This window comes from Strix aluco, chromosome 1, assembly GCF_031877795.1.
Source record: "Strix aluco isolate bStrAlu1 chromosome 1, bStrAlu1.hap1, whole genome shotgun sequence".
NCBI lineage: Eukaryota > Metazoa > Chordata > Aves > Strigiformes > Strigidae > Strix > Strix aluco.
In genome coordinates this window covers 164,972,956-164,994,679 of record NC_133931.1, presented here as the reverse complement: position 1 = coordinate 164,994,679, position 21,724 = coordinate 164,972,956, and the positions used below count along the sequence as shown (strand labels likewise).

Below are 21,724 nucleotides of genomic sequence, written 5' to 3'. Positions count from 1 at the left end.
TATACATCAGTAAACATATTACTATGCTATAGCACTCTGGTTTTTGCCCCCTTTCCCCAAATCACACCATGTTTGTGACTTATCCTTGATCACATGCAGCCTCTTTTCTCTTCCAGAGGTCCCCTCATGTTAATTCCCATGCCTACAGCATTATTACTCATTCCCATGGAATGGCTTTGTAAAGCATCCCATTTCGTATCTCCACCTTAAAAAAAAGATTTATTTTTGTAGCACTGTTTGTTTTGTATTCTGTTACCACATTCCAGGCAGATTTGAGCTACAATAGTTCACGTACATAGGAAGTGTATCTGTCATTTACTGTCACTAAAATGCCGGTCACCCAGGTGTGAGTCATTGTTAGTGAATGCATGTAGGACTCCATCTACTTAGTTTCATGTTGTTGAGTAATTCTTCCCTTCACAAATTCCCTAGAGCCTTGCATACCACTGATGTCAAACCCACCAGGCTACAGCTGCCTGCCTCCAGTTCAAGGGTCTTCTTGACCTACAGGCGTGATTTTTAGTATGATGGTGAAGGCAGTTCAGCTCGGGACACACAGACCTTGAGTTTGCTCGCCAAGTCGGCCATGTGCCCTCTTCAAGGTCGAATGGCTTCGGGATGTCCTTGCTCGAAGGCCAATGGTATCCTGGCTTGTATCAGCACTAGCGTGGCCAGCAGGGACAGGGAAGGGATCTCACCCCTGTGCTCGGCACTGTTGAGGCCGCCCCTCGATGAGTGGGTTCAGTTTTGGGCCCCTCACTCCAAAAAGGACATTGAATGACTCGAGCGTGTCCAGAGAAAGGCAACGGAGCTGGTGAAGGGTCTGGAGCACAGGTCTGATGGGAACTGGGGGGGTTGAGTCTGGAGAAGAGGAGGCTGAGGGGAGACCTCATGGCCCTCTACAACTACCTGAAAGGAGGGTGCAGAGAGGGGGGAGGAGTCTCTTGAGCCAAGGAACCAGCGCCAGGACAAGAGGGAATGGCCTCAAGCTGCGCCAGGGCAGGGTCAGACTGGCTATTAGGAAGTATTTCTTTGCAGAAGGGTTTGTTGGGCGTTGGAATGGGCTGCCCAGGGCAGGGGGGGAGTCCCCATCCCTGGAGGGGTTGAAGAGTCGGGTTGACCCAGCGCTGAGGGATCTGGTGGAGTTGGGAACGGTCAGTGTGAGGTTCATGGTTGGGCTGGAGGAGCTTCAAGGGCTTTTCCAACCGAGATGATGCTGTGATTCTGTGAAGGTGGCTATCTATGTGTTTTTCTGATTAGGGATGCCTTAGGCATTAACATAGACAAAGAACATCTTTCTTGACTGAAGCATAATATCACTACATTGTTCTGAAAATTTAACCTTTAACGATGCCAGCCACTGCCCACCCCTTGAAAGGTCCATGTGTCTCTGGGGACAGCACCCCTCTCCCAGACAGAGGACAGAGTTTATCCAGGCTCGATTCTTCTGGAGCCTGCCCCGTCACAAAACGTGCAGCGACTCTAGAAGTGGAAATACCGGTTTTCTTTCAGGCTGCAGCGTTAGGCAAAGCGTGTTGGAATGGCCAGTGGGGTTTTGGCTCCGGGCCCCCTGTGTACATGCAAAAGGGCTTCCAAAAATCCTTCGTGCAACCGCCCTCTTGTGAATTAATGAGCAAATCTGGGGAAAGAAAGTAAAATAACATGAAATCCCTGCACCTCCCAGGCCGCACAAGAAGAGCCGTTCGAAGGGCGGGCTGACACCCCGGAGCTGCCGGGCCGTTCGGTACTGGTTGTACCGGCGGCAGCCCAGGGCGGCGCTGCCTGGAAGGGAGGGGAGAGAAGGGGTTTTCCTTTTAGTCTTCACTGGGGACACGAGTGTCACAAGTCCCCCGCAGTCCCGGCATTTATAAGGAAACGGGAGGGCGCGGGAGCGACAGCTCTGCCATCTGCTCGTCGGGGCTGGGTTGGCGGCTCTTCCCCTGTGCGGGATGCGGTCAGCGACTGATCAGGTCTGGATCCAACATGGCGGCTCCCGCTACCACCGGCCCCTGGCCGCTCCTGCCGCGGTAACCGGCGCCGCCGCGACGCTTCTGTGCTCCCCCGGTGTCCGTGGGGCGGGGCGGCGGGAGGTGACGCCTCTCGCTTTCGCAGCCCGGTCTGGCCGCGGTGTTCGGTGTTACCGGCCGGCGAGGGAGGAGCCCTCGAATGCCCGGGGCTGAGGGGCGGCGCAGCCCTGTCTCGGGAACGGGAACGGGAACGGGAGCGTGCACCTGCAGCAGCGCCGGGGGCGGGGCGCTTGGTAAAAGCAGGGGGGTTTGTTCGGAAAATGTCTGCTCTATAAAACAAGCTCTTGTACCTTTCAGGTTTTTTGCTTACAGAACTGGTGGAGAAATGCCTGGGTTCACGCGTTCATACTGTGCTGAAGAGGGATAAATTGTTAGACGAATTAACATTAGTTAATTTATCTAACATCATGTTAGATAAATTTGATGACTCTGTCAGTCTCCTTTGATGGGAATGTGTAAGGCTGTCCGCTTCATGCTTTGGCTTAGTTCCCGTATTGCTTTTGAGAGGTTTGAGTGCACTGGATGGAACCTTTTTGCAGGGATCAGTTGAATTATTCTGATATTTTTATTTTACCGATAAAATCACAGTTCAGTATAAAATGAAAATAAATGGTTTGATTTTAAAATTCTGGGCCTTATTTTCCTTGAAACTGGATTTTCAGATACGGCGTTAGAAGACATTACAGCATTCTAATTATTATTTCTGCATCTTGTTGCTGTTTAATGTTTGGTGTCCTGAGGAAAAGTACTGTTTAAGATTTAGAAGCACAGCGGTTTTCTATTTCAGGGATATTTGCCAGCTGAGTAGTTTATACCTTGGATTTAAACTCTAGAGGGTGATCTATCCAGGACAGCCATGTCATAGAGTAGCTGGTGCGTGATTTATACTTGTAATCAGGTTCCTAATTTGCAGCCTTAATTTTGCCAGGGTTGTGGAACTTTCCAGGAGTTTGTTTACATTTACATTTCCTTGAGGCCTAGGCAAAGATTTAAAAAGTTAGCAGGCTTCAGGATAAGTATTTATTACTTTGTCATGCCATGTTGCTACTCAAAACCTGTTTTGAGTATTGGTGGTATTCAAGAAATTGCCAGATTTAGAGGGTGAATCTGTACCCTTACGTACTGAGCAGAAAAGTACAATGGATGTTTTTAGTTGCAGGGCAGCTTTCTTTGCCCAGGGGGTCAGTTTATCAAGATTACGCTGCAGTGTGGCTAATTTATTTGTTAGTTTCAACAACTGTCGTCTTAATGCAGAAATTTATGTCAGTTCTGTAATCAAAACTGGAATCACTGTCCCTGCTTTTATGTTCTTAGTTTTTTCTAATGCTGCTTCCGTGACATTACACCTGAGGGCAGAAGAATCACAAAGCTGGACGAGATTTTGCTAAATGGAAATAACATAACAGTGGTAAGTCATCGTTGTTAAAAGGCTGCAGGCATTTATTTTCGGTACCTGTAAGTTGATCAGCAATTGAGTTCAGCTACTTTAAGCTGAGCTTTCCAGACAGTTCCATTACATAAGGTACTTTCAAGTAGATTCTGGGGCGTATGTGTGTATGAATGATGCTGGAAAAGTGATCTTATTGCCTTACCTGGTATGTGTTACAGTTTAAAAAAAGTAAAATGAAAAGAGCATGGCCCTAATTTTATTTTGGTGAATGTTTCCCTGGTCTTCAGGTGTGCAAGGGAATCACTGGCTTTGTTACCCACTCCGTAGGCCAATTCATACAGTGGCTTTTAACTTATGAGTGTTTGCATGCATACGTATGCAGGTGGAATACATCTGCATTTAATCCATTATTGTCCTTATAAATGGATTTGCAGCAGTTTGGCTGCTTAGAAGCTCATCGAGTCATTTGGCAGTTATGATACCCTGTGATGCCCGGAGAGCTGTACCTTGACGTGCTCTGAAAAAAGCCCTGGAGGTCTGTTGGATTATACCGAACCAGAAGCACTGTGACTTTTAGTTTATCATGTGCTGATGTATGTAGATCAGTACTGAAACAGTCATGAAATACTGTGATTATGCATCCCTCAGTTGAATTCTGCAACTCCTAAATACCAGAAAAGCAGACCCACGGTGGTTTTTTGCTCATCTGCATAGATGGCTATAGATTGCCCCCTACAGAAGGGCATTCCTAATTTTGTGGAGAGATTGCCCCTACAGAAGATTGCCCCCTACAGAAGGGCATTCCTAATTTTGTGGAGAGAGAAGAGGAAGACTGACTTGAGCCAAAGTTGGCTCTGTGTGAATGGGGAGTAAACATTTTGCTGTCTTAGCTACCTTGCACCTCCTCGCTGTGTCTGAGAAAGTGTCGTCTTGACTGAACCAAAGCAGAAGAAGGCTTAGAAATTACTGTGCTGCATCCTTAAAGGACAGTGCGTGTTCTGACCTCTTGTATGGGGCAAAATTGCTACTGTCCAGCTACGCTGGTGGTATGCTGCCCTTGAAGCAGAAGCTGGTGATTCTTAGAGTGCATATTTTCAGCAAGACATAGATGTTTCTGTATTAGATCTTGTGTCTCTTTTGGGGACACATTTTCCCACATCAGGAAGACTGTGCTTTAGATTTTTTCTTACTTTGGTCCCAAAAGCAGCACAGCTCTTTGTCTTTAGAAGTGCTCAGCTAATTATTAAGAATGTACCAGTAAAAGGAATAGTTATCCTCCTCTTTTTTCCATTATTGATGTTTGTCCTTTTGTATTTCTTCTGTTGTTCAGTTCTTCACAGGAGAATGCTATGCTGACTTACTCCCTGCTACCTGTAGAGGGGTTCAGACTCTTTCTTAAGTTTTGGGCTCTGCTTAGCAGTAGAAGTTGGAAAGAGGAAACCAACCAGTGTAGCGAGAGTCTGGGGATGAATTGGCAACTGGAGAAATTTTTCGTGAAAGGAAGCGTGTTCTTTGTCCTTTTAAAAATGAGCTGTGGTGTTTCTAGACAGAATCATCTCCTTGAAGTGAATAGCAAAGACAAAAACCAGAATGTATGTTACCTAGGAACTCCTTTGTGCTTTGCTAAACGTTCTTTGTGTTTTGGAGATTCTTTTTGACATTTTCTTCTCTGGTGGTAACTGACTTCTGTTGGGAGAGGAAGATAATACTGAATCTAAAAACCACTTTTGTGATCTACCATGAAGTCTCCATCTGCTAAAAGGTAGTAAAGCAAGAACTGTCACATATGGGTTTGTAAAACTCAAATCTATGGCACTAACACAAAACTGTCTTATTCTTTTCTAGCTGGTTCCAGGAGAAGAAGGTCCTGAAGTATAAATTGATGCAGTTGTCATCTATGAAGATGTGTCTCATATATATATATATGTATAACCTAAACACAGCTCTTGGGGTGTGGGTTGTTTGTTTATTTGGTTTGTTTACACACTGTTGCAGTTGACATTTGGTAAAAGACAAGGATTTCCTCTTCAGGAGAGGTGCATTGCTAATAATGCTGACTTTGTCAGTTGAAATCGTTGTGACTTTCTTGTAAAGACACGCTTGTCAGTTCTGAATAAAAGGCTCTCTTTTTGCTAGTTACTGTGTTCTGTTATGCAAGTGCACAAGTTAGTTTTGTAACTGGTTGATGAAAAAATAATAGTTATGTTTCAGTTGCTGTCAGTCTTCAGTTTTTCTACATCTGTTGCATTTGTTTATGGCCCAAGTCTGTATAAAATACAGGTCGTGAGCCCAGAGATTGCTGTTCTTTGGAGTACAGGCAGATACTAAGCTGGATCAGTTGTTTAAACGCTGCTTCAGGCTGTGGCACCAGGAACCATGGGGCAGAGTGCTGGATCATTCTTAAAGTTTCTGTTTGATACTCAGCAGCCTTTGGTTCTGCTGGCCTTGAGGTTCAGCTCCCTTGGACTTCTTTTGCCTGGTAGATACAGTTTCTCACAGTAAAGGCACTGTAACGGTATTTGGCAGGCGAGGACAGGCAGACCAGACCTACTCATGTTCAGGGGGTAAAACCCCAAAAACCCAACCTAAAGAAAAGGCTGGTGTTAAACTCCTCCTTGGTGTCAGCAGTGACTCCGTTCGCGCTCACCACCAAGTGGCACTGTGTGTGCTGAAGTCGTGGCTGCCCGTGCCTGCCTGCCTAGTGCGGAATCGTCATTTTGGAGTCGACGCTCTTTTGGCTGCATCACTTCTCCTGTGATATAAAAACTTGAGAGGTATTGGGAGCGACTGTTTGGGACAACTTCTGTAAAGTAAGGAATTGCTGTTTTTATTTTGTCATGGTGGGCAAAAAATAACTTGATTCTAAATCATGTCTGCTGCAGCTTATGCTTCCACAATACACCGCTCAACTGATTTCTGTGTGTAAATGGCTTTGGAGAGGAATCCCAGGTGCCTGCTGTTCCCACAGGGACAGGCAGGGGACAGCGCAGGATCACAGGGATAGGACGTGCTTTGCCTTCCTGTCACCAGAAGAAAGAAGAGTTGAAGAAGGGGGGTCAGGATTAAGAGACTGCAAGGAGGTTGCTGTACTAGATCCTTTTGCCTTGCTCTGACAGAAAAGCTGCCTTCTGCTAGCGGGGTCTTAGCTCGAAACACTGTGAGAACTTCTTGCTTTAGCCTATTAAAGGGGAGAGGGACGCCCTCCCCTCTCCCAGGGAGCGTGTGACGTTTGACTCACTTGTTCTGAGCAGATGATCTGCAGTTGTCATCTTTAGATTGCATGGTGACAGTCTATACCATTGACTCCCTGACTGGGTTTTCATTTCTGTCCCTGTTCCCTTCTCCAGCTCTTTTTTAATACATCAATTAAAAAAAATATTTTTTTAAAACTTGCATTTGATTAGAACATCATTTGTTGGTTTTGGCTGCAAACACTTTAATTGTTAAAACTAAGTCACCTTTTCATCAGAACACTTACAAGATTTCTAGCCAGTGTGGTACGATTGCGTTGGGGGGTTTTTTGAATAAGATTCTATACATGTTCCAGTGTGTGCACTTAATTTCTACTTCACTCAGTATTTCGAAAACAGCCTTAAATTGAAGAGAGGTTTCATGCTTGGGAGAGAAAATGAGCAGATCCTGACTCCAAAACAGCTTTTCAAAGGGAAAGGTAAACTATTTTGTTTCTTTTTGGATTTTTGTTCTGACAGCACAAACATCTTGTTCTCTCAGGATTTTGTTATCTCTGGGAAAAAAATCCTTGGTATTACCTGACTTCATCCTCCTCTGGTTGGCTTGTTTGTTGTGTGGTTTTTTTTTTTAACTCCCTCCAGAGGAAGTGCTAAGACTTAGCTTTAGGAAGGCATTTTAATTCATGACTCGGAGGTCTGCAGTCATCACTCTAAAAACAGCTTCTTTGCATCCAAACGCTGTTAATCCTTTATAATATGAAAGGAAAGATTTTTAACTTTCAGTTGAGAATACAAAGTATTCCAGATGGGTCTGGTTTGTTTTGCATTCAGTATTCCTGTAGCCTGTTGCTTTGGAAGTGCGGGTAATAAGCTTTTCAGTTGAATAAATGAGTGCTGGTGTTTCTTTGTTTTTCCTCCCCTAGAAATCTAGTGCTGAATCATCCTGCCCTGTAGTAGTGGACACTGATGTTCTCCAGAAGGCTACTTATGGTGCCACTACAAGTAGGTCATTTAAAATAATAACCTTAGGCTTTAAAAATATGGAAAAGTTAACAATGCTTAAAGTTTAGAGCAGGGTAGTCATCAGGTTAAAATAACTTCATGCTTATGACATGCACAGTGATGGTTCCTTTCAGGTTTTTGGGTTCGGTTTTTTTTGGTTTTTTCTTCTTTAAGGTGGCACTGGTTGCAGTGATCTTTAGTTTACTACATTGCTGCCTTAGTATGGACATGGTTCATTTCTGCCTGCTATTTCAGTTTACTTGCAGACATAGTTAAGAGAGCTGTTTGTGTTGTGGAGTGTATGTATGTGTATAAATATATATATTTATGTATGTGAATGTGTATGAAAATAGTAAGACCTACAGTGCCCTCCCCACATCCTTAGTTATTGCTGACCTGTATTTCAGCGTTACCAAGATTTTAAACTGACCCAAGCATGGCTGTTGCAAATGTTTCCGTGTTTGTCTAACTATTCTGATGAAATAAATTTAAAAAGTAATCAAAGCACTAAATGTTTTATTGCTTGCCCTGGAATTATAGAGGCTTTCCCTGTCTAATATCTATTCCTTTTTTCAGGATTCGCTGTATTTTTTTACCATATGAAATGGAAAGAGATTTCTGGCTTACTGTTGGCTTTTAATAGATGTTTTTTCCTTGAGTTGCCCAGCAATTAAGTCATAGAGTTTGGAATTCAATTGATGGACATTTTGCATGTCTGTGTTCAAATATTGATGCCTACAAGCCATCATACGTTCATGTTCATAGCTTTATAGATACTTTAAAGGTAGGCAGTAGTCTTTATTTTTTAGTAATGTTTAATCTTTTTGGCAAGAACAAGGAAGTCTGTCTGGGTGTGTAGTACTTAGAGCTTTTCCCTATTGTCAGCCTTTAAAAAGGGGAAAATCTGTATCAAGTACACAGTTACGATGGTGATTTTTAAAGTACTAACTTGCATCACAGTCTTGGGAAGAACATGTGTGACAGTGAGAGTCTGTGGTGCAGCATTACTAACGTTTGCTAAAAAAACAAAAGTTTTAAAGAATGAACCATTTGCTTTATAAAAGATACTTGAGGACAATTTCTGATGCTGCTAAAATTTATTGGAAAATTTGCACTGAGTTTGGTGGTTGTGCAGGTTTGACTCCTGCTCATACGTTAGATCTGGAAAGAACAGAAACCTGCATTTGAAGGAGGATTTTGTATGAAGGATAATCAAACTAGTAACCTACTTTAGGAATTATTTTAAAATATGTGGAGCATTAGTTGAAGGCAAATACGTAAAGTTTTATCATATGCTCCTACATCAGCTGTGAGCATTGACTGCAGTCAGCCGTCCACCTCAGAACTTGTTGGTGTTCAGCTGAAACCTGTCAGTTGTGAGACTTCATGGCCGTGAGCTCATGGGCCATGGTTCTCTCAAAGCAAAAAGTGCTGTTTCTTGCACAGCAGTCACTCTTCTCAACATGAGTAACTATATCACAGGGTAAAAGACAAATTTAGTGAATAGTATGTGTTGTTATCAAAATAGCTGTTTGCATTTCAACATGATGCATCTCCTTTCTATAGCAGTAGTGTTGGCAACATGTCTTAGAATTTGGCTGATCCTCTCTTAAACTCATTTAAACTTTCAGCCTCCATTAAATCCCTGACAATATGTTTCACAATGGAAAAATTACTTCCTTCCAAAAAAGAAAGAAAGAAAAAAGAATGGGTGGAGGAAGTGGAGATAAAAAGTCTGTTGTCTGCCAATGTTGTGGGCTGCTCACTCCCTTTTCTGTAGAACTGACAGGGGTTTTTTTATTTTTCTACCTTAACCTATCCTCTGCACCTTTGGTCACCTCCTGAAGTTTGTCTGTCGTTTCCTATGTTAGTAGGTACATGTACCTATTGTATTTTCTAGAGCTTTGATAGTTGTTAAACAGTCTGTAATAGCCTTTGATAGTCTTTAAATTAGACAAGCAATTTATATGTTGGAATAAATGTATTTGCTTATTCTTTTTTGTGAGTAGCTATGAAAATCTTATTTATCTGTTGCCCCTTTTAAATTAAAATGTAATGTTAAGTAAGAAATATATTGAAAGTAAATGCTCAGTGTTGAGAGATCATGGGAAATATAGAGAATTTGTATTAAAAATTATGGACATTTTTCTAGATACTTTTCCAGGTCTGAGGCACACTGAAAGATTTCTTTCATGTGGTGTGTTTGGTTTCATTGACTTCAGCAGAATACATGGATTTAAACTAGCTAAGAATCTGATGATAAGATTTTATACTCTGCTTAATGTAGTGTTGTGATGACTTGTCATCTGAAATCAAAATTTTATCAGATCATCTTACCAGGAGGCTGGATCCTGGATCTGGAAATTACACTGATAGTGATGTTAAACAATCCATGCTCATAACTTCACTGGTTTCTTGCAGCCTCTCGAGTTCTTAAGAACAATAAAGGTCCTGTCCTCAGTGATGGAAGTAGTACGTTGTCAGTTGTAAGGCATGTGGTTTACCCGCTGTTGGATTCTGCTTTTATGCCTGAAAAACCTGTTGATTTAAATGGGTTTGCAGAGCTTATGCTAATGATATGGCTGGAATGAAACAGGATCTCGTGTAGTCTGACCCAAGGACTGTGTATGGTCATGGTTTGGAGCTGGGTGGGAGGGATTGGTTACAGTTACTTCTTATTTGCAGAATTTAATATCTTAAATATGAGTGAACAGTGTCATTGGAACAGTTTCATTTTGACAAGAGAAAATTTATAGATTGGTTTTATCCTGTATTGGAATTAAGATACATATTTATGGCAGACAGTGAGTCTGGCCCAAACACTGAAACACCTCAGTTTTGGGTACACTATTAGAACTTTTATAAAATTTTCAAATCATAACTGAATGTCAGTTTATGTTTGTGGAGTATGAGACCTTACCTGATGCCCTATGAAAAGGTAAATATTGCTAATAATTAATATTTGGTTTGTGGACTATGCCTTTTGCATGCTCTAAAGTCACATGTAAATAACTTTTGTTTTCTTTTTATTTATAAAAGTTCTGTTCACCAAACCATATAAGCACATACCTAAATTAATTGTTAAACTTCCTGAACCTCTGTGTTGCTGCAAACTATTCTGGCTGATAAACCTAAGCGGTCAGCTTTGTATTCCCACATGTGTGTGTGATCACTACGCAAATAGCTCAGAACAAGTTACCAGGCAACTGCGCGCTCCGGCTACACAGGAGGCACAAAGCACCTGGGCTGTTCCTTTTCATCAGTGGAAAAGTAGATTCTCCTGTGACCTCGGTCACTCTAACATATAGATAAGGGTATTTTTCTACTCCTCTCACAGTGGGAGGAACACTGCGTGTGTTTGTGCAGCATGTGAGAATCACTTTACCAAGATTCTTCTATTTCACTTGAAAAAAAGCCAAAACAAAATGCAATTTTAAACCAAATTCAATCCTCTTCAGTATTTCCCTTTCCAGGTTAAGCAGCTGTTTTTCAACTTATACTTTGAAGTCAAACTTCTGTAGATCGCTGAGCACCCTCTTGGGCTTCCTGTAGACTCTCACCAGTTATACTCCACCCTTCTTGAAACACAGTACGTCATCTGGGGGGTTCAACAGCTAATTTGTGCCAATATAATGCTGCCAAAATAACGTGTGGACGTACTAACTCAAGTGTGATGTGTGGCGAGGTCACTGCGCTTTTTAATTGGTGAGAAATGGTACATAAAAACTAGGTGAAAGGAACAGGACGTGAGGGTGGCACACTGGTCTTCAAGCTTGCAGTGCAGCTCCGTGGGCTTCGGCTGACTAAAGACAAGAATGAGGCACAGGGAAGAACTGCTGTTGGATCTTACTGAAAGATGGTAAGTGATTTGGAGAGAGGTTTTCAAAGTCAGAAATTAAAGTCAGGTGCCCAGTTCCAAATTGCCTTTGAAATAGTTGTGTACTTCCCTCGCTTGTGTAACTTTGTATATTGTCTAACAGCTTTTGTTTCAAAGTTAACAAAGTGACGCTTGTGTGATAGGTCTCATAATGATCTCGTAATAATAGGCATAATCCAAGTAATGGAAAATGTCAGCATTTGAAATAGAGCCATGATAAATTATTAATGATTTCTACAATTGTCGCTTACCATGCCTGCCATGTTACAGGTGTCTTAATCATTGGTGCTGTTGCCTCAGACCTTGGGCTGTACTATCTTTGTTTCAGGGTGTGCTCTGAAGCTGCCAGTGGCACTGCCTTAGCCCTCTGGCTAAACAGAGTAGCAACTAAGTTGTGGATGATCAGTATGAGCAGCAGTCAAACAGCATTCTTTTCAGATCAATAGGGAAGACAGTTGCGCCACGTTGTCTGGGTTCCCTAATACCAAAGGTTGTTCTCACATTTTTGATCGTTTTGTATTTTCTGCCTTGTTCAGGGTCAGTTGATGACTGGAGTGAACTCTCACATCTTTACAAACTGCTTGTAACTATGAAAAAGAGATTTGTTGACTTGCTTGTGTGCTATGTAGACGTTAAAGAAATTGGATGCTGCTCATCTTTAAGTCGGAGATAGGAATGTGTTACTGAAAAATAAAATAGAACTGGGCCCCTTGAGGCACAAACGTGTTGATGAAATCATGTGGTATTTTTAATTAAGACATCATGACTGTTTTATCAGCTAACAAACAGATCCTATGCTGAAATGATGTTTGTTCCAGGTAATCCTAGCCAGTCTCTCAAAGCAATGGATCCACTTTGCAAATGAGAAAATGTGGACCTAAATACTGAAGCAGTAAGGGCTGTTTTTCTTCCCCAGTTCAAAGCTATCACAGTAGAGCCTATATAGTTTTCAAATCAGTAGCAGCTCCTTCACCTACTTGTTAGCATATGGAGCAGAATCTGTACTTTCTCCTTCTGTATGGTAGTTGAAAGAAACTTGGTTGCACTCCCTCACCTGTTGGGGGAAAAGTGGGGTGTTGATCAAGTGCACCTGTAGCAAAAACTTCCTTTGCTTAAACAGTTTAGACAATTTTCCTGTGTTGATACTCATTAGAAAAAATCAAAACCTGAAAAATTTACTTTAAGGATTAAGCCAATAAGACTGTTTTCTGAAGAGTAATAAATGGAACAGAGTTTTAGAGACAGTAATTTTCATAGCCCTTTGAAGTGAGGTAAAATAGCTGTCTGTAAGCACAATGTTTAAGCAAAAGATATTTGGTCTCTTTGTGATTCTTTCTGTGGCCTTCTGAATGAAAAGTCTGTGTGAGCCCTGGTTATCTGTGCTACAGAGAACGGATCTGCTTTGCAACCGGAGATTGTTCTGTAACAGAGCGAAGTATGAGAGATGGTTTTGATTACTATTGTGTAATTTAAACATACTGTAAAACAGCCAAATCTTTTTGTGATTTCAAACTTCACTTAACTGCGTAAAGGATGAATGTGCCTCATGAATAGTTTCTTGTGTTCATGCACGTTGCCAGTGTTTTACTACTGGGGGAAATCCTAGCGATTGTAAACAACTAGAGAATTCACCAGAACCTCAAACATAAATGTATCTCAAAAAAATTTTTTCTCACAGCTAGTCTAATGCATTAACTTTTTATGTTAGGAGCTCTTCCATAATAATGTATTTCTCATTTATGGGATAGACAATGAAAGAATTTCTTGAGATATCTAGAAGGAAATGTTGGGTGAGAAAAGAGGAGAGGCAGAATGGGTTTTGAAGTGTGAGTAAAATATTAGAGATTGTGTTCCAGTTCACAGAGGAAAAGACTACTTTAGTTATGATACCGAAGTATTTCTCTTCCACATCTGTAAGCCGGCTAATTATTTCATTCTTAAAAGCTTAAAAGATCCTGAGAGGTTAATTTCAACCTCTTAATAGATGCTACTTGGTTAACACGATATTATTCCATTTGTGTGTTCTAGATTAACTCATCTCTTTCTCAATGACAACTATTGAGCTGAAAGTTTTATTTTCACATATCTGGGATATCAGAAATTCTAGGACTAAGTAAATTGTCAGAGGTTTGCATTTACAAGTCTGCTGAAGCTTTTAAGTGTGCCTGATGAATGTTTAAGAGCAAAAGAAACCCCACAGAATTCAAGTGGGACCATGTTTTTGTGAAACAGCATGTCTGGTTTCAGTACACTCAACGCTAATTTAGAAATGCTGTAACTACGTGATGCAAAGCAGTGAAATCACGTGAAGTTGCTCTTCTGTTTGTTTTGTGAATAAATTTCGAACGAGCAATTTGTCCTGGCAGATTCTATGATGGATCATGTACTGTTTCCTCCCCCATAAAGCTTAAAAACTGACATAAATATCAGATTGTAAGTTCTGGCTCAATCGAAAGAAATTTGCTTATACCTTATCAAGAGGAAATTTCAACTTTAGATGATGGAGCAGTGCACAGGTCCAATAATAATGAAATTCAAACGACAGCTTCTACACTTGGTTGGACTGGAGCCAGAATGTACAGTACCTTACAGGTGCAAGCTTAGCTGTAACCAACTGTTTTTACCACATTGTAAGTAATTTTTTTTTTATCCTGTGTTCAGTTTCAAAGTTGTTGTGAGTGCGAAGCTGTGTGTATGCCATAATGCAGTATGTGTAGCAAGTTGAAATGAATGTTTCGTAACACCACGAGAACGAAATGACACCTGGCATGGCATTATAATTTACCCCAAAACCATGGCAGGAGAAGTTTACCTGGAAGTAGCTGTAACAGAAATCCATCATACTGCCAAATCACCTGTTTCCTTCACAAGGGAAGATGCAGATTTTCAGGAGGACGTAGCTAAGTGAAGCCTGTACACAAGGAGGGATCTATTATTGAACACAAAGGAACTAATATTAAACTGAAGTCAAGTTTTCTCAGAAAAATTCACTACGCTTATTCTTGAAGTTTCAGATTGCGGAAAAAGGGGAGGTATTTGTCACATTAAGTCAACAGGCCTTTTCTAAGGTGTGTACTGAAAGAGGAGCGTGTGCTTTTTGCTCCAGGGTTAAATTAGCAGTTTATGCAAAGAGCAGGGGCAGCTTTAAAAGGGAAATCCTTCATTGTTTCCTGCTGAAGTCATCAGTCCTGTTAAGCCTTGTAAATAGTTGAAATTTACACCAAATTTAAAGCTAATAGTTTCCTCTTGCAAAGATTTAACTGTACCTTGGGGAAAAGTTGCTTCCCTTTGAGATTAAAAGGGAATTGCTCCTGCGGAGAACAGCTCTGTGTAACACTAACGTCTGCGCTGGCGGTAGGGCCCGTGCTAACCTAAAGAAAAGCAAACAAATTCAGTGAGTTTTCTCTGCAGACCAAAATGACGTGAGAGAATAATTTTACAAGAATGACATTTCTCAGTTACCCGTAACAGTGTTTTCTGTCTCTTGTTAAACATTTAGCGAACGTAAGCAATTGTTCTCTGATAAACTCTGGTTGTTCTCTGCACTTCAGGTGGGATCCAGGGTGAAAACTGTCTGGTTCTGGGACCTGGGTCAGAGCTGTGAGTGTGAAGCTCTTCGGGGAGAGCTGTTTTAACTTCATCTGTGCACCTGCCTAACAAATGAGAAATGACACTGTACTTGCTACTGATTTTTTTTTTTTTTTTACAATGTTTCTTTTCTCCATCTTTCTCTTGGCTTTTCTGACATGCTGGAGTCTCCCAGAGGACGGGATGGTGTCATGAGCGCCCAGACACAGCGTATCCACTTCAGTTCAGACAACTGGCATGTGTTTCTTAGGCTGCTGCCTACAAAAATCATTTCACTATGGCAGTAGTCCCAAGTGACAAAGTGGGTGGGTTTGTTGGTTTAATTCAACCTCTCTTGCATTGCTGCTTTCCCCACCCCATCCCCCATCAAGCTTATATCAAAAATCAAGTAACAGGGCAGTCCTGAAATGGAAATGTTAGTGAGTTTTAAGGCACAGGGAACTGAGTCTGCACTCCAGCCTATGCCAGGAAAGAGGTTTGTGCCAAGCAATCGCTAAATCAAACTCTGTATGATTGCTGTTTAGTATGGTAATGATAAGGGATGAACCAAAATTTCTGTGGCCTGTTCATACTGGATAGGCATTATTTGATGCATATGTGTAGCTAATATTCACCTACTTTAGTGAATTGTTCTAGCTTCCATGTACAGAATTTCAAATGACTCAATGCTAGATACTGTAAATATTTGGAGAAATTAGTGCTGAAATTCTGAATTTGCAGAAGAGAGCCACCACCTTGAAATGTTTCTTTCCTTCAAAGGAAAGGCATCCACTAATACTACCAGTGCTGTTTAATGATGGCATTTTCTTTTGATATCATAGCGTAAGATTAGGGTGATATTTCAGTTTTTCACAGATATTTCACAGTTCACAAAGACCGGAAAGCTCAGGAAAAATTACAAAAGCTTTATTTTATAATGCAAATATCTGTAACAAAGCAGTAGGAAAACATCCATTGACAAAACTATCTTTGCAATATATCTTTGCTCCTCTTTGGTCGTTTATCTCTCTTCTGCCAGTTCTTCAAAACCTTTCAAACATTTTAATTGTCTACTCTGTGTGTGTTGGTTTGTGTGTTCTTGGTCTAAAATTACATGTGCAGAACAGAGTTGTTTTGTCTTATTTGAAGCTCATGCAGCTAAATATATAAGGGAGTATCTCAGCTCTAAAAGTTGGAATATAGACAGTTCATTTTATTAGCAAAGATTCATTATTTAACCTAGATGGCTGTGTTCTTAGGGATTATGAGTCTCTGATCTCATGAGTATAACATGCATCTAGGTAATAGGTCATGGCTATTTGTGCTAGAGGAAATGAGGGTTCATTGTTAACATTTGAGATCACCATTGCTTCTGGATTTAATGCAACTGTGGAAAATACAGTAATAGCACACACATGGATGAGATGTTGCAGGACAACAGACTGGCAGATACATACATCATAGGTTACAGCCTCCTGTTTTAGAAACTAAGAGTCAGACTGAAGTATCAGAAGATGTCTTTTCAAAAATCCTGTTATCTAACCCTACTTGTTTGCATGAGTGGCTAAAGACTTTTTTTTTTTTTTTCCAAATACCCCAGAACTGTCTCAGCTTATTTTGCATGTCCAAATATTACTCCTGCTGAGAAAGTAGTGAGTCCTGCTGCCTTCTCATGGCATCACAGTGAAGGTGTCTGGGCATAAGGGAAATGAGAAATGGTTGTGTAGAGAGGGGAACAGGGGCTTGGAGCGTGGCCTGCCTGTCCTGGAAAAGGACTTCTTAAACTACCCAGACCTAAAAAATTCTTGAGTTCAACTGGTTTTTACTATTTTTAGTAAATTCCAACTTTGGAACTGGAATTAACTTTTCACTCTGCAACTTGTTTTACAATACATGGGGGAAGGCTGACAGTGGACTAAAACCCAGGTATTTTTTAAAAAACCTACATCAACAGCAGTAAGTAAATGTTCTAAATAAATGTATTTCAGTTGCTGAGAGTGTAAATGTTCGTTGTCTTTCAAATCATTCAGACCTGCCAAAGGCTAGAAGACGATTGAAACAGTTTTCAGTGTAAATTAAATTAAAACATTGTAAACAGACTGCATTTGCTGAAAAACTTAGAATAGTTCATTGCGTAACTCGTCAGTGTTAAAAGGCTGCAGGTGTAAGGTGGGAGTGCAACAAATTGTCCAGTCCAGGGAAATGGTGCTGTCGAGAGATTTTGTTTCTGTCCAATGGTGTAGTTGTAGGTTTGCTGCTGAGCCTCGAGGTTGGTAATGGAGGAGGGGGTGGAAAAGGATTAGCCTAAGGGTGGAAGATGTGGCTTCTGTTCTTGAGGAGAGGGAAGAGCAGCAGATGGAGCACAAATGCCAAGGTGCTGCCCACCCTGGGTTGCGGACCTGGCTTTGCTGCTTGAAAGCCTGTTCTGTCAAACGCAGCCTGTACCCTATGTACTGGATATGTTGTAGTACTTCTTCACGTAGCTGTAATTAAAATGGTTGGGCTGCTGGTGGAGCAGAATGCGAGTGAGCTTTCTTCCCCCCCCCCCCCCCCCCCTCCATTAGTCTTCCTCCCCCGCCCTTGTTCTTCGGTTGCTGAGCGGTGCTGCTCTTCCTGTTTTTGTACCGGGGATGGGCTTTGGTGTCGCTTCTCTGCTCGTCCTGCTCTGTCTGCCTCCACCACGGATGAAATGTCATCACTCCTGACAGAAAGCTCGTCCCCTGGCCGAGGGAAAGGGCGTCCGTTTGCCACCCGCATCTCTCCTCTGCTGGCAAACGATTGTGCATTCAGGCAGGGCACTGGCTGCTGGCTCGAGGGAGGCCGGTATCCCTCATGGGAACTGCTCCATGAACTCCTGAACCCTGTTTCCTGGGACTGGAATTGAGAGGCTGATGCCTGATGAGAAGTTAATACTGCAGCCTTCCCCACGGTGGAGAGGAGGTTTTGTCACCTATTCCTACAAATCTTTTCACAAAACTTCCATTAGCTTTGCATCTTTGAGCACTTCACCCTTTTAGATTCTGACAGATCTGATAAGGAGTTAAAAAATGATGAGGAAGCCAGTGATCCTATAAGCCTTATTTTCCTTCTGACTGAAATACAGCAACAGAAGATCATGTCAGGCGGAGCCAGAAGGAGAACTCGGGTCTTGTGTGGTGGCTGACCCCCATTTCATCCCCTCTGCATTTCAGAAAGAGAATAGGCTGCTATCTGATAGCTGTTCCTGCCATTACCTTGGTGTCGTCACTGTGAGGCAGCTTTTGGCTGGTGATTCCCCCAAACCAAGTTATTTGTCCTGTACCCCCTTACAATGTGAGATGGCCCAGCTCAGGAACAAATTGTATGTTGTTCTTCAGGCTGTGCGTGTGGGGGCTGTGCAGTAGGTGCCTGTAGCTGTCTGAGGGGACTGTGTGGGAAGCTGGCATTTGGAGCTTGCTGGGGATGCTGTGAGGAGAAAACCCATGCGTGGGGTCATATGGTTAAAGATGGAATTACAATGCCTGTGTGCGATTTGGCTTTCTGTTGGGCTGGCAAGTTTTTTTTCTCATTTTGTGCCTGCAATAATTTTGCAGTGCTGTACATCATTAATACTTTTACTCCTTCAATTTGAAGTATTATCCTTTTTAAAACGAATAATTAAATGAAACAGACTTTCCCTCACCACACACCACAGTAGTGAGCAAAGGGGGAGGAGGGTTGCTCTAGAAGAAAGGCAAATACCTTCTTTCCCGTCCCATCCTTCCAGATCAAGCAACACCCCCAGAGAGCAAGAGGCATTCTCTGCCTGAGGCGCTACTTTGTGCTGAAGCTGTCTGCCCTGCCAGGAGCATCAAGAAAATATGGGTAGAGACACAGAGACAAAACAGAATTGACCCCTTGCAGAGGGTTCAGAGGAACAGGCTGCGTGTGCCGTTGCTTTCTTGCTGTCCACGGCGGCAGCAGCACAGTTCTCGTCCAGAAAAAGCAGACCGCCTTCGCAAAGGCAATTCCCATTCACAGTTTGTTACGTCAGCGTTGGGTTGCTTTGGGATCTCACCGTACGAGCGCCACGCGGGGAGCACGAAGCAGCCGGCGGCAGTCAGTGCTGCGGAGCAGAACTGCTCGGGGAAGGGGTGGCTGCTTTCCAGGCACAAAAGAGGAGTGGGATAAGGACCTGCAGCTATTTGTCTTCTCTTGGTGACAGAGCTGCAGCTGGTTGTCCCTGCTGTGGTGCTCATGGGTGTGGCTGAAGGGTTACGTGAAGAAACAGAGGCAATACGCTCAGGGCAGTGTCTCACTGTTCTGCTGTCCTTTAACCACCTCAGGAAATGTGTGTCACAGTCCCGCCTCGTCAGGGGACTGAGGTGCCTTTGCACCTGGTGGTGCGCTGGTGGTGAAGTTCTGTGATGCCCATTTTACAGATAGGAACTCAAAGTCCGCTTTGCAAATCTTGATGGCTGAGGGTGGCGTCCACCTCCTACGAGACCGTCGTTGTAGCTGGTGACGGCACCTGTAGTAACCTGTGCGGTTCTACGCCGCCCGTCGGTGATGCTGTAGCGGTCAGTACCGCAGAGTCACAGGCGGGTTGTGGCCCGGGGACCACCTCGGCGTGTGTGTGAGCCCCGGGCTGGGGTCGGCTCTGCCGCTCGGGGCGGGGCGAGGGGGGGGGGGCAGCGTCGTCCCGGCGAGGCGGGGCCCCTGCGGCGGGGCTGGGCCGTGCCAGCCCCGGGGCTTTTCTGCGGGGGGGACCCGGGGAGCGGCGCTGCGGCCGCGCCGGGGGCCGCTGCCCGCGCAGAGGCGGGCGGGGCGCGGCGGCCATGGGCTCCGTCGCCTCAGCGCTGGGCCGGCCGCGGCGCGCCCCGGTGCGGGGGGGACCCGAGCCGCCCCCCGCAGCCCCCCGGCCCCGCCGCGCCCCTCCGGCCGCCGTGCTGCAGCTCCGCCGGGCGGAGGAGGAGGAGGAGGAGGAGGGAGGGGCGGAGCCCCCCGCGCCCCTCCGCGGCCCCGGCGCCCGTGAGTGTCTGCGGGGCGGGGGCGCGGGGGGACGCGGAACCGCGGGGGCGAGGCGGGTCGGGGCCGGGGGGACGCGGGTCGCCGGGAGCGGCACGAAGGCTTTGGGGGTCCCCGGGCAGGCGCCCGGGCACAGCGTTAGGGCTCGGAAGGGGCTCGGGGGGGCTCGGAGCTTCTCCCCGGGGTGGCGGCTGCTGGCGGTCGCCCGGCGGGCTCAGACCCGCTCAGGTTTCTGGTCTCGCCGCGCGTGGCCGCGCAAAACTTTTCCCGTTGCCGTCCCGCGGTTCCGCAGCAGCGCGCCGCGCTCCTTGGGTGGTTTAGAATGGGCGGTGTGGTGAGTCAGAAGGCATGAAAGTCCGGGGAATGCATTGGTAAAAGATCTTCAGTACGTTGCAAAAGAAGTCAGGGATGTCATCTCGTACGAAAGCACTCGGGGAAACGAACCGCCCGCTCTTGACGCGGCTTTAGCATCAGCTCTCTCTAGTCCGCACGCCTCCAGTGACGGGCGGTGGGCGAGCGGGGCTTGCTTCAGGGCTCACTCTTGCTGTGGCCGCTCTTCAGACCTCGCTCATCATCATTTGAATGATCGAACAAAGCTTCAGGGCACAATCTAACCAAATGCAGCGGAAGGGTGGCTCCTCACTTTTAAATGCGGGGTCTCTCGTGCGAAGGCCGGCCGTGGTGGCCTTTTCATTCGTACCATCCCTCCTTTCTTCCTATTTTAATATCTCCTGGTCACGGCATTCCGTGAGTTGGAGCAACTTTTTTTTTTTATGTCCCATCAATTTTTTATAAGTGACTGACCCATCAGTCTTTTCACTTCAGGTCCTGTAGTTATGTCTTCAGTGCAATGCACTCGACGCGTGATCAGCCTTATAATGCCAACATCACAAATTCTGCAGAAATTCAGAATATGGTCAGATGCTGAGGCGTTGTCATCCCTTGAAACAGATGTGACGGTAGCGGCTGATACCAGTAATTTGTCATTAGGATCTCTCTAGTTACGCTTCCTAACTCTTCACTCTACAGGAGAAAAGAGTGCACTCACTGGAATATGCAATCTGCTGGGTCTAAGTTTCTTCTTTACACCTGGTCAAGATGCTATTTACCTGGAGTTTGAGTTAAAGGAATTATTTGGCATTAAAATAGATTTTAGAGCACTCGACAGTTTTGGTTTTTTTTTCCCCCTCTGAGTGGTTCATAGGTTGTAGACTTCAAAGACTTTAAAAATCTTGCTAAAGGGCATGACTAGTGTCCTAGTCGTTTCAGTTAAGGGTGATTTCTGTGCTAAGCCTCGAGGCAATGGTCCGCTGCTGCTACTTCCAAATGAGTATTTAAGTTTACAAGGTGTTTGGTGTTGCTTAGCCACACATTCTAGATCTAAATATTTCTCAGGATGGTTGTTCTCTGCCATGGTATCACCCTTTCTTCTTTTGCAGCCCTTTGGAGTAGTTTTTAAGGGATTGTTCTTGCTTGTGCTGGGAACATATACAAATATTAGCTAAGCAGTGTCAAATGCAATAGGAGATAGATTTCCTCATGCTGTAACCCCTAGAACTACACTTCGGAATGATGCCTTACACTGCCTGCGAAATTAAACAGTTGTGATAATGTGTTTTGAGATTGGTTCAGTTTCACTGAAGGAGACTTTGGTCAGGAACTCTTTGACTTGATTGGGTTTTGC

At 43.9% G+C, this 21,724-nt stretch overlaps 1 long non-coding RNA gene across 1 annotated transcript; it reads left to right on the top strand.

Moving 5' to 3' along the window:
* Positions 1 to 1,984: 1,984 nt before the first annotated feature.
* On the top strand, positions 1,985 to 13,840 carry LOC141931652 (uncharacterized). The gene is made up of 2 exons (XR_012625635.1): positions 1,985 to 7,610; positions 8,187 to 13,840. It is a non-coding gene; the product is annotated as an uncharacterized LOC141931652 (long non-coding RNA).
* Positions 13,841 to 21,724: the final 7,884 nt, after the last annotated feature.